Here is a 13,049-nt window from a genome sequence, read left to right on the forward strand (position 1 = left end):
TTGCCCAGCAGATAGAAAACTGTTTCCCTAACAGAAAGTCTGAAACTTGAAGTTCTTTTCAAACCTTTGCTTGGGTAGCACTGTTAAACTGAGCAGACATGCAGAATACATTTTAGTAATCTCATCACCTAACATTCGTTTCTAAAATCGATCACATAGTATTGCATGTTTTACTGTGATAGAAAATACGTTAGCTTAATGCTAACGTATATGGGAAATCCCATAGACACCGCTCTAGGTATTAGCATCAATTAATTCACGTTAACGTTTTTGTATGAGCCTGACATTTGCTCGGCAGATAGATAACAGGTTCCCTAACAGAAATTCTATTATCCATGTATTGATTAATGTTCAATAACATTCATTTCAGTTAAGTCTACAAACATATTATTATTTTTTTTTTAAGAAAAACACTTTACTTTGCAGAAAGTTGCCTATTTTTTCCCAGTGAAAATTAAATAAAACGAAAAATACACTGATGTTGACGTTGTTTACTTCATTAATGTAGGATTCGGTATTCGGATTCGGATTCGGCAGAATCTTAACCAGTGGATTCGGTATTCGGCAGAACCCTAAAAATCTGGATTCGGTGCATCCCTACTTTAAATACATCTCAACACCACTTAAATGTAGCTTAGATGTACTCAGTTAGTAGTCCACAGTAATACAATTATGTGAGCACACACTTTTTATAATAATTATAACTTTCATTTCATGCACAAATTAAATTCAATTTACAAAAAAGGGGAGGGAGGGATGGCTAACATTATATTCTTTTTTATTCATCTATTCACAGATTTCTCTTCCAAACACACACACACGCAAATTCCATATAGTGACACACAGGGGCGTTTCTAGGATTCCAAGAAAGGGGGGCTTAGCCCCAAGGAGTGGGCCCATTTGGGGCCACGGATATCCATTGTTTCAGTTCATAGATTTGTTCAATCAGAAAGTGTGTGATTTTGCTCTGTAGTTTTGCCTGCATTCAGTACATGGTAGACACAGAATGTCAGGGTCATAGTGAAATTTGAAACACAAATGTGAACTTTTCTAATCTTTTAACTTTTTTTACTAGCATTTTTAAAGAGAAAGAGATAATTGTCCTGCTTGTTCAGGAAAGACGGATACACTAGCTTTCATATCTGCTTCCAGAGGGGGGAAAAAACGAAAGTTTCAACTCTTTACTTGTTTTATTATGAGCAGAAGGAAATACGATTCAGATCAACATTTACATCTATTTGGTTGTGTGTGTAGTTTTTGCATACCAGTGATATTTTATGCTACTTTGGACACTATGGATGGAGAATGGACCTGACAGTGTCAACTTCTGAGTTGTTTACTTGTTTTATTATGAGCAGAAGGAAATATGATTCAGATCAACATTAACATCTATTTGGTTGTGTGTGTAGTTTTTGCATACCAGTGATATTTTATGCTCATTTGGACACTATGGATGGAGAATGGACCTGACAGTGTCAACTTCTGTGTTGTTTACTTGTTTTATTATGAGCAGAAGGGAATAAGATTTTGATCAACATTTATGTCTATTTTGTAGTCCGTGTTGATATTTTATGCTCATTTGGACACTATCACTGTAAAGATGAATTAGTTTAATGTCAAATATACCATTCAATGGGGGGAAAAAACAGACATAACAAAAACAAAAAAACATATTTCAAATACATCTTATTTATCAACTGATAAATATTGTATGATGGGCTGAAAGGGAAGGCAACCAATGCATTCATTATAATTAAGTCAAACAAGGATTCACTTGCATTAACTGATTATACAACAACTTTCTTGTTTCGAAATACTAGAGAGATATCGATAGTTATTTCTTGTATTTCAAATTCGCTCTTTCACACTCTTGCTCACTGGAGACAGTTTAACAAAATAGCCAGCTAGCTAGATAGCTTAGTGTAAACATAGCCCATTACAATATTCCCTTTCATTTACCTCAAGTAAACCTAAATGTAAGAAGCAAGTAACAAACGTTAACATCTACAGATAACTACATTCTGTAACTACCTGTACTTACAATTTCACTCCTTGCCTCATTTACTTTGAGCTAAACTCCTTGGCTGTAATCCTGGCTGTCGTATCACAGACGTTTCTTGGCAGAGTGAGAAAGCCAGTGCAGCAGCCTCCGCAAGATCCCCGGGGTTTATACTGTTAAGTATGATGAAAGCCTATTTGATTGTAATTTGAAGGGGGAGAAATCATACAAACCAGAACGCACGCACATATGTATCATGTAAGAGTTATAAATAACTTGTCCATGTGAGAAACAATAGTTTAATTTAATGTCATCAAAAAAAAAAAAAACGATACAAAAAAAAGCCAATGCCAAAAACATTGGGGGGGCTGAAAAACATTTTAGGGTGGCTTCAGCCCCCCCAAAACATGCCTAACGACGCCCCTGGTGACACAAATGTGTGTGCGTGCGTGAGTGCGTGTGTGCATGAGTGCGTGTGTGTGTGCATGCGTGCGTGTGCGTATGCGTGTGCGCGTGTGTGTGCACTTGAAATCTATACCTGATCAATCCAGTCGTTGAAGCCAGACACACGGGCGGTGTGCTTCTTGATGAAGGACGGTGGGCTTCTTGATGAAGTTGCAGCCCAGCCCCGAGACGAAGCTGGCGATGCCGTGGACCTCCCACTTACCGCCAGAGTCACCCTACGCAAAGAGAGAGAAAAAGCCATTTCTAGAGGGTACCACCTGGTGTACAAACCACCACACACACACACACACACACACACACACACTGATAGCAGTCAGGAGCTCCTCGATTCAGGCTCCACTCCTGAGATGAGGTGAGACAACGTGTGCGTGTGCGTGTGCGCTCACAGTCACCCTATACAAATAGAGAAAAGCCATTTACAGAAGGCACGACCTGGTGTAAAATCCACACACACACACACACACACACTGATAGCAGTCATGATATAAGTTTTAGTTTTAAAGGGGTGATTAGATTTCTTTGTTAGGCTAAGGGAGTTTTTATTCAAGACCACACACCACACACCCCTTTTCTGACGCATCTCTGTGTTCAAAGCACACAGATAAACTGCGCTCAACTGTACTTGATCTCTATCCTCTCTGGCTTGTTTGTGTATGAGTCCTCTCACCCAACCAACCACAGGTTTGATATTTCATCATTTCTATCCATGCCTCTAATACTCAGGTTGCAACCACCAACGACACCATCTCCTCCAGCACAGACCATGGTGTTCCTGAGAGCAGGTCCCCACCAGTCATTCTTGGTGCAGGTGGCGTGGTCCACCACAGGCATCAGGGCCTGCTGCAGGTTATCAGCGATGGAGCCTCCAGCTAGGGCACAGCACAGCAGCAGCACAGTCAGACATCAGCACTGCACACATTCAATACTGATAATACATATAGACACACCACACACCCAAACATGAATGTCAATAGTCATAGGAGTGCATGTGTACCCAGAGGCATACCTGGAGTTCAGCAATGACTCATTTAGCAGTCGCACTACATGTACATAAATCACGTCACAGAGCCGGATTAAGACGATGGGCTTTAGGGGCTGCAGCCCTGGGCCTCGCCACCAGGGGGCTTTGGTCTGCCCGTCCAATAAGGATCCAGGACGTTGTGGATTAGCCTCAAGTGCAAAGTAAGACTGAAGAAGATACATTCACATGTCTAAACTTTTCTTTGGTTCGCACAACATCGCATTAAGACAGGGATAAACGCTTTTAATAACGTGCTTTCAAATACGATGATGCAGGTGTAACCCTGTTGAATTTCATTAATAGTATAAATATAATAGTTTTATAAATAGTATAAGGTAGAATAAATAAGTTCATGATATAATAAATAGCATTTAGGTTATAATAAATAGCATTTAGGTTGAAAGGTAATTCATTTAAAATGTTTATTATTTGAGGTGTAATGCATTTCTGAAAATGTTTGTGAATATTTTATTGCTGTACTGTTTGATTATGAGCGAATTACATCTGAGGTCAAAGGATTATGAGCGAATTACATCTGAGGTCAAAGGACAGGGAAGTAGGTGGAGTAGAGGAAGACGTTAAGAAAACGAGAGAGTGATAGGATAGCGTGGAGTGAGCAGGTGGATAGAGAAGAAGGTTGTAACGTGTTGAAAGAAGTGTTTATTTAAAGTGTTCACCAGTTAAGTGAGTTCGACTAGGACTCTTATTGCTTTTGGATTGGTGGTAGTACTTAGATAGTTGAGTGGATAACTCAACCGTTTAAAATAAGTAGTTAAGCTGCTGGACAAGTGGCTAGTTAGTGTGCTTGTCCGAAGGGAAGCACAGTAAGTTTTCTTTATTCCGCCCGTTTTTCTTGCATCGAATCAGGTCTTGCCCGTTCGAGGTACAGACGCCGTTCAAACCCCGAAACGTCCGGCCCGATCCGGTGCAACCTGCTATACCTTTTCGTGGCGGTACTCCTTGCCACTCCTGTTTTATTCCTCTTTTTCATCACCTTTTTTCCCCATAGACTTGCATGGCAGAACTCTGTGGATTATGACATCATAATGGGGTCATTAAAACTAGCTTGCACCTGTGCTTCACTGACACCTGCGCCAAGGTTCCAAGGCTCCTCTTGTCTCTGTCCCTCTCCATTCAACTGTATAACTAGGAATATTAAGGGCTCTACAGTGCGAGTATTTCACTTGCATATGGGCCTAAAAATAGGTACGTGCGAACTTGAAAAATAATTTACGAGCACAGTGTGCGAGTGACAGACAGTTGTCAATACAGCGCCAAAAAGTGAAGCATTCCATTGATTTCACATGGAAACAAGTGACAGGGTCGCGACTGATGTGAACATATCATGATGACGCGCTGAACTTCCTGCAAATGAGATTGACGATTCGCAAACAATGGGCCAGAGCCATATAAAAAGACAGTTACTACACTCTATGATCTCGCCAACATGCGATCTCTTGGTATGAGTAGCTCTCAAAAACCCCACTGCTCGTAACCTGTTTGAATGGTTTTCCACGGGACCAACAGCAGCATCATGTCGATTTACTGACATTTTCGGTATATAAACACATAATATAAATTGGTAACTGGTGTGTTGTATCCTGTTTATGTCTGATACTTTATAAACATTTATGTTTTACGTTAACTTATTACACTGGGCAGCAATATTATGAAGTAGAGCTAGAAATGGCTTTGCTAGCTCCCATACTGTAGCTCACACCAGCAACTGCTCAATTTAAGACAAGAAAGGAGTTTGGTAAAATAGCTAGTAACTGTCAATGATAACTAGTTATTAGTGTGCTTGCCCGAAGGGAAGCACAGTATTTTTCTTCATAAGTTTTCTTTATTAGTGTGCTTGCCCGAAGCTTGTTCTTCGTTTTTTTTCTCTCCGTTTTTCTTGCGACGAATCAGGCCTCGCCCGATTGAGATAGAGACGCCGTTCAAACACCGAAACGTCCGGCCCGATCCGGTGCAACCTGCTATATCTTTTCATGGCGGTGCTCCTTGCCACTCATTTTTTATTCCTCTTTTTTCATCCCCTTTTTTTCCCCAAAGACTTGCATGGCAGAACTCTGTGGCATTATGACATCATAATGGGGTCATTAAACTGGCTTGCACCTGTGCTTCACTGACACCTGCGCCAAGGTCCTAAGGCTCCTCTTCTCTCTCTGTCCCTCTCCATTCAACTGTATAACTAGGAATATTAAGAGACACCTTCCATACCAGGGCTCTACTCACTCATGCATACTCACTCATGTTTACTCACTCGTGCATACTCACTCATGCATACTCACTCATGCATACTCACTCATGTTTACTCACTCGTGCATACTCACTCATTCATACTCACTCATGTTTACTCACTTATGCATACTCACTCATGTTTACTCACTCGTGTATACTCACTCATGCACACTCACTCATGCATACTCATTCATGCATACTCACTCATGCATACTCACTCATGTTTACTCACTCGTGCATGCTCACTCATGTTTACTCACTCATGTTTACTCACTCATGCATACTCACTCATGCATACTCACTAATGTTTACTCACTCATGCATACTCACTCATGTTTACTCACTCATGCATACTCACTCATGCATACTCACTCATGCATACTCATTTGTGCGAGTGTGTGTGGTAGGCGCGCACGGCTGACACCTGCCCCAATTCCAAGGCACTTGTTCTCTCTGTAATGGCCGCAACAGAGCAAGCACACTCTCGCAGTTCGTTCACGAAATGCAGTCTAGTTTCAGGCTGGGACTAAGCTAACAAGCTAGCGACTAGCTAACGTTGCAGTAGCGAAGTCTCTAGAACAGTGTCATCTGCCATCATCATCTGCCTGCATCGGGTGACGATACCAGTCTGCTCTTCTAGTCCTCTGGATCCTGGGTTGGTCTCCACCTGCTGCTACACACACAGGCTCATTAAAGCAAGGTACCTCATCGTTTTAATTTTGCCCTCAAGGTGAAGCAGCCATTTTGTTTTTGGCTTCAACGAACCCAAGCGACGTTCAGGCTTGCAACGTTGAACTGGGGTAAACTGTATATACTGTTTCATGTTGCCGGCTGTTTTATTTTCGTTGGGCCCATGTGTTGTACTGTATTGAATGTGCTGTGTATTGAAATGACTACTGAATAATTGCATTGGTTTAATCAGTAAATAGTTGTTTTTTTAAACAGTTGTGTGTATTTGCATAGCATATCTTAAGTTAAATAAGGAGCCACACAGATTATTTTAAGAATTCAGGTTAGCCACCTCTCATAAAGCTCCACCAAGCTAGAGAGGCGCTACACAGGTAACAAGCCAGGCTTCCCGGTTCCATCCAAATAGGCCTAATAAAACGTAAATTATTTCAGCAATTGAAGATGCATTAGTTCTTTTCCTCACACATATCGCTGCAGATTAGGCTAATTCATTAAAAATTGTAGACAAATCTGTTAAGTGTTTTTTCACTGAGGTTTTTTGTCAGATCAGCAGGACTAAATAGGTACTACGCTCAATCCAGTATGTGAGGTATTGCGCAATCTGAGATGAGGCACAGCTCGTCGTTGCCTCACGGTCTTACTGTCTTCTGTCTGTTTGAACAGGACATGCACGATTTTGATTATAAAACTGCTCGAAATGATTGGAATCATGCAGAAAATACATTTATATCACAGAACAGTACAAATACAGTACAATACTATTCATCTAGCAAACTATACCTACCTTGGAGTGTTACAATAGCCAGTATAATTTTATTCCATGTGTCCATCCAGGCAAATTGGTGGATCCAAATGTTATTAAAAAACAAGCATATATGATGTAATTTCTTTGTAATCATCCAAAATAATGTTAAGTGTATGGGTATTTTTTCCAGTAGGCCACTTACTGGTTGATACGTGCGATCCATTGAGTGGGCAATGCGGCGTGTACTGAGTGGGCAGCGCGCGAGGTACTTAGTGGGCCGCGCGCCGTGTATTGAGTGGGCCGGTCTGACAGGAACTCCCGGGCCACTTTCCCCCCCCAGTCCGCCCCCTGCATCACATTCAATCAGTCACTCTCCCGATACGTGCCATATGAGTTCCCTGCAAACTCTAACAGGAACATTATCGCCCCCTTTTGGACAGATCAAGACAATCGTGAATCAGGAAACATTTCCTATCATCAGTATACTAGCCATAGATATCTATAATAAAGGCTAGATAAGTTGCCCGTGTTGCTGGCCGACGGAGTCGAATGTCCGCACAATTCGGCCATTTTGAGACGGAATAGCTCGCTCAGATAGGTGCCATAGATACACATGCACAAGCTATTTATGTAAAATCAATAGGCTACTAAAACTCAGCATACAGAATGGCAACAGGAGATAAATGTATACTTTTATTATCAACTTTTTAAAAGCAATATTACTGATATAATAAAATACAGGTGATCCCACGGGATCTCGTTTCAAGGGAACGTTCAATAGAACAGACTGCACAAAATTCTGGCATCTTCATTGGCAAAGTCAGCAATTTCCTGTGGAAATCATAATGTAGATGTTTAACAAACCAACCCGATTGGAAATCATGTGCAACTTCAGTTTTATTATGTGCAACTTAAGTTGTATTGAAAAGAAAGAACAATTATGCCTCGCCAATAATGTAAAATGATTAAAACGCAATAGCCGTGAACCGTGATACACAATAAAGCTGAACATTTCAACATGTTCAAGCATCGACAATTATTACCAAGGTAATGACGTTTGTAAATCAAGTAATTTGTAAATCCGTCAAGATTTCCGCAAGATATGAGGGTAAACGATTGTGAAGATCACTGACGTTACCTAACGTACCACTGATCCCTCCCGGAACTATTCCGTCCTTAAAATGGCCTCCTGTGCGGACATTCACGAGTCCGTCGTTGCACCCCCTTGATACTAGCGGTGATGTTCGTCAAAACGCAACTCATGACAGCAGCTCCTTCTTTCCCAATGAGTCTTTAACTACTTCCTGGGTGTTCGTGGCCACTTGGGACAGATCGGCCTATTATCCTAATACAGGGACGGCAAGTACCCTATGGGGGAAATTATTCCCAAATTAACACATAGGCCTAGAATTGCAAGTGCAGACACTACAAATCCTTCTCCACCATATGATGAACATTATATGCTCAGATTCACATTCTGATGTTCACATTCTTGCTTGAAAGTATGTGAACCCCTTTAGCAGTTTAGAGTTTTCTGTTGTTTTACCATGATTTTCCTATTTTATCATAAGCAGTTTTCAATAACAATACAAGGAAATAGTGTACGTGCAAAAGTAAGTGAACCCCCAGCTGCATTGGTAAAGTCAAGTAGGTAACAGATTAGGAGAAACACATTTGGGTGCTAAATTAGTTAATCCTTACATCAGAGACATCCTTAGGAAAAGGGTTGGGCAACACATATTCAATTGTTATCAGACTGTATGTGTTGCATTGTCACTTTGTGTGTAAAAGGTGATATGACTTTTGTTGTAGAAATGGGTAATAATTTCCATGGGTAAGTTGCATATTCATTAAGTTCACTATTACACACACACATACTCTCTCACACACAGACACACACTAATGACAACTGTGTCCTTGCGCGGGTGTACGGTTTGACTCAACCACTTCCAGCAAATACACAACACCCAGTCTTCAAAGGCTTCAAAGTATTGCTGAGGTGTTGAAGCATGGAAACACACACACACACATGGACATGGACACATACGCACACACACACACAGTCTTTAAAGGCTGTTAATGCTCAAGTGTTGAGTGTGGACCAATGACACAGCATCTAAGTGTGTGATGTGATTGTTGTTTTAAACAACACCTAACATTTTGAGAATTCAAATACATAAAATGGCATTTTATCATGAATACATTACACTAGACTTACTACATCACTGGATTTGGGTTTTCAGGAGACCACCTTCCAGGTGGTTTCGATTTCTGACAGTAAACTGGCTTTCATCTTAATGAACTACGATGACATTGCCCCAACTAAAAGACGAGTTCAGGTAAGATAATCACAGATTGATTTTGTTTGTTTTTTTACTTTTGTCATTTGAAAGGTTCTAACATTGTATTTTGCCCCAATAGCCTACCTATCCAGATTGGATATGACACTATTAGTTCAACCCACTACGGGTCCTCTATGGACCTGCTATCCAAACAACAGTATTGACAATGTGAACTTAAAGACCTCCAGCAATGTCAACATCCAGGCAGGGGCAGTTTTTAGCAAATTGGAGGCCCTGGGCAAATAACTATTTTGAAGTGCAGTGTAATAGTAGTGTAACTTTTTGATTACCTTATCAAAATAATATAACTTGTAATATTTGATTAATTCTTTATACTTCTAATGAATGTTTTCAACTGAAAGTTCCGAATTGGTACAGGTCCTGTTTTAACTATTTCAATTCTCTCTATCCGTCAATTTGTCACGCCATAATGCTGGGTCTTCACTGAACACTGTATGCCATTGCTGTTACTCCCATTGGTGACATTACTGCTCTCTTTATCATCCAGCTGTGCTTGAGCAGTGATGATGACCATGGCAGTATCACTGCAAGTGTCAGTGTCCAGGATATGGACAGCTGTGGCATAGACATCTCGATATGACTATGAGCTGTGGTACATGGTGTACAAAAAGTGGCTCACCGTGGAGGATGGGGGTAGGGCGGAGGAGGAGGAGGACCGAGAGGAGAGGAGGAAAAGGAGGTGGAGGAGGAAGAGGTAGATGAGTTGAGGAGGAGGAGGAGCAGTGATGAGGAGGAGGACAGGAGAGGAGGAAGAGGAGGACAGGAGCAGTGATGAGGAGGAGGAGGAGACGCTCCTGAGGGCAGTAGTCGAGATGGGGGGGGGGGGGGGGGGGGTGGCATCCCCCTTAGGTATTAAAAAAATTGGTCAAAACCATCCCCTTATGAAACGGCCATGCCCCCCCCCCTTCCCATCCCCTGTTATTTGATCAATTAGTGTGGAAATATTGCCACTATTTAATTTTCAACATTCTACATTTTATATGTGCACGTCATGTGCCACTCATCCACAGTATTTTAGCGGCTAAAATACTGTGGATGAGTGGCTGGTGCACGTGTCACGTCAGTTAGCGTCTGCGATAGTCACAGTCAAATTGTCTGATTGGAATTTCTTAAAAATCCCGTCCAGCAAACACAATCTGAATTTGACAACAATCCTAATATTTAGGCCTATAAAGCAAACTTGCACTGCCTTTATTATGTTTAAAGGAACAGGCTATTCTGCCGTTTGAAAGATATTAAACAACACTATGCTGCATTTTAAATCAAGCGCAAACCGTCGGTTACAAACAAGGAGCGGCTGAGTGAGAAGGATCAAACATGGCCAAGCAGGCTAGCCTTAAAAGCTTTTTTCAGAGGCCAAATGGAACTGATGAGAGTGAACCGTTGATGAGGATGAACCTGTAATACCTGCAGTGTTGCGTCTTATCGCGTTTAATTTCATTCTACTGTCTATGCCCGTGCGTGAGAGCGCCGAAGTTGCGTAGAGGCTGAGAGCGGTATTGCAGACAGATAGAGATTTTGAAAAATTATAGCTTGCAACAAATTGAAAAAAAAGTTCAGTTTTTGGTAAAAAGTAAAAATAGTAAAAATAAATAAATAATTATAAACTATGAACTGAACTAGTGGTATAACCCTGGTTAGTGTGTACAATTGCAAGAGACACATCATTTTGTGTATGCAAGAACAATCCTAGGCCTAGTAAATAAAAGTTTGGCCAATATTTTGAAATGTGTTCATTTACAAGGTAAAGATGTTCACTTCTATCAAAGGTTAAACAGTTACTCAACAGTTGATAATGTCTTGTTTTTGAGGATGACCCCAAGAGCTAGAATTTCCCTCCTAGATAGCCTTAGAATGTACCATTTAAGCTTCAATTTTTCAAATGCTTCACTCCGTGGAAGGGGTAACCCCCTGATATCATATTACATGTAGTATTTTCAGATTTTGTAAATGGTATATTTGTTTAATCCATGTTCTTGCACTTGAATTAAAATGGACTTGACTTGAGAGGATTCATGTTCATTTACAATGTTTTGTGAGGTTTTGTTTCAACATTAAATGGATGAATTCCCAGTAGATTTATAGGTTCGTATCATGAGTATGAAGTTGCACTTGCACCCAGTTGCACTTGCACCAATTTGTCCTCTGCATTCACCCTAAGTGGTAGCCATGGGACCTGTATCTGACACGTAATATATCCATAGTATGCAGGTTGCAACTTTTGCATGGAACAAGGCACATTATTATCACCTTGATTTGCTATTCACATTTATTTTTCTGACAATTTCAACAAACAGCCAGGTCTAATCAAAGCCCTCAAAGATATATCTTCATTCGCTGACCCTTATCTCTTTGACTAATTCAAAATGAATGGAATTATGTATTCATATCGCAGCACCTCTTTTGTGGCCTTTTTTAAATTTACTATAAATTAAATAAAATATCTTTTTGTACCCAAACTCCCTTCGTTTTTCATGATCATTTTAAGAAAATGAGTTTCTTGTTTTAAAAAATGTGATTCCATTCACATTCCAAGACGCTGCTCTAGAGCTGCTCTAGCCCATCATCACAACTAAGATCGTACGTGCTGACAAAACAAAACAAAACCCTAGAAACAATCAATAGGCACCTCTAACACACGTGTGTAATTTTGTTTGAGCCAAGAGGCACCTCTAACACAAGTGTGTGTGTCGTTCTGTTTCAGCACCAAGTCACATGATCCGATAAAAGGCCGTGCTCAGGTAGGCAGGTTACCTGGCAATGATACTTTTACCAGCAATGTCACCAGGGGGGCTCCATCTCATTCTGACTGTAATTGTTTTATATGACCAACATTCATGTTTCCAATATATTTTCCAAAATTTTACATTTTTAAAGTAAGACTTTAAGATATGTCAATCACTGAAGAAAACATTTTGAGACAACATTTTGAGTTTTGCGGCTTGTTTATTTTTTATTTGATAATACAGGGAACCTGAAACTTGACTTGTCTTATGACAGGAGGCAGGTGCTTTGCAGCAATTCCCTTCACCCTCACAGAGATCCACATTATTTTATTAAAGTGACAGCCCCTCCCCTAACCTGGCCCATGGCCAACAGCATCTTAATGAAATCATTACATGTGCACTCAGTAAGAAGTTATAATGTGCTTCTGCCCCTTATCCCATCTTTGCTATTTCCCACCGTTTCCTTTCTATATTTCACAGTCTGTCCATCCCTCCATCCTCACTAGGTGTCACTACACTACGCCATAAGACACTGAACCCAAGCAATCATTCTTGACAAGTCTCCCGTAAGAACAATGTTGAATCAAGCATGGTAAATATACACACATAGGGCCATAAGCACAATTATTTTTCTTCTCTTCGTGCTCTACTGTATGTTACCACAGAAGGGAAATGGTACAGCACTGTCAGATCATCTCAGAGATGACCGTCATTGAGGCCAATGATTAATATTTAAAGAAATAGGCCATATTTGCACGTATTAGTTCAGATGTAGCCAGTGTGGCTGGAAGTGTTT

This window comes from Sprattus sprattus (assembly GCF_963457725.1).
Source record: "Sprattus sprattus genome assembly, chromosome: 15".
NCBI lineage: Eukaryota > Metazoa > Chordata > Actinopteri > Clupeiformes > Clupeidae > Sprattus > Sprattus sprattus.